Source organism: Photinus pyralis, unplaced genomic scaffold, assembly GCF_008802855.1.
Source record: "Photinus pyralis isolate 1611_PpyrPB1 unplaced genomic scaffold, Ppyr1.3 Ppyr1.4_LG9, whole genome shotgun sequence".
In the NCBI taxonomy this organism is placed as follows: Eukaryota; Metazoa; Arthropoda; class Insecta; order Coleoptera; family Lampyridae; genus Photinus; species Photinus pyralis.
In genome coordinates, this window is record NW_022170878.1 from 14684660 (window position 1) to 14685993 (window position 1334).

Sequence of the window (1334 nt, forward strand, 5' to 3'; positions counted from 1 at the left end):
AATTGTTTTGGATTCTACGCACCAAAATTAATAAGAAAAAGTGTTTTCCCGAGAAATTTTGGTGCATTCGATTTTTGGTAAAAAAGGAAGGTTGCACACTGCCTTTTTTTGAGGCCCTCAAAAAAAATTGTCTCAGATCGACCCGGAAAAAAAGTTTTCTTATAGAATGTGGCCTGGTAGAATCCATAATTTCAAACAGTTCCAAGATTGGGCTACTAGTTCAAAAGTTACAGCCCTTTGAATTTTCTTTCGAAATTGGTTTCTTTCTAGTCTATAACTTTTGATTGAGAAGTCTGATCGAAAAAGTACGAATTGTTTTGGATTCTACGCACCAAAATTAATAAGAAAAAGTGTTTTCCCGAGAAATTTGGGTGTAGTCGATTTTTGGTAAAAAAGGAAGGTAAAACACTGGCTTTTTTTGAGCCCCGAAGAAAAAATTGTCTCAGAACTACCCGGAAAAAAATTTTCTTATAGAATGTGGCCTGTAGAATCCTTAATTTCAAACAGTTCCAAGATGGGGCTACTAGTTCAAAAGTTACAACCCTTTGAATTTTTTTCTAGTCTATAACTTTTGATTGAGAAGTCTGATCGAAAAAGTACAAATTGATTTGGATTCTACGCACCCTAATTAATAAGAAAAAGTGTTTTCCCGAGAAATTTTGTGTGTAGTGGATGTTTGGTAAAAAAGGAAGGTAAAACACTGCCTTTTTTTGAGCCCCGAAGAAAAAATTGTCTCAGAACTACCCGGAAAAAAATTTTCTTATAGAATGTGGCCTGTAGAATCCTTAATTTCAAACAGTTCCAAGATGGGGCTACTAGTTCAAAAGTTACAACCCTTTGAATTTTTTTCTAGTCTATAACTTTTGATTGAGAAGTCTGATCGAAAAAGTACAAATTGATTTGGATTCTACGCACCCTAATTAATAAGAAAAAGTGTTTTCCCGAGAAATTTTGTGTGTAGTGGATGTTTGGTAAAAAAGGAAGGTAAAACACTGCCTTTTTTTGAGCCCCGAAGAAAAAATTGTCTCAGAACTACCCGGAAAAAAATTTTCTTATAGAATGTGGCCTGTAGAATCCATAATTTCAAACAGTTTCAAGATGGGGCTACTAGTTCAAAAGTTACAGCCCTTTGAATTTTTTTCTAGTCTATAACTTTTGATTGGGAAGTCTGATCGAAAAAGTACAAATTGATTTGGGTTCCACGCACCCAAATAAATAAGAAAAAGTGTTTCCCCGAAAAATTTTGGGTGTAGTCGATTTTTGGTAAAAAAGGAAGGTAAAACACTGCCTTTTTTTGAGCCCCGAAGAAAAAATTGTCTCAGATCGACCCGGAA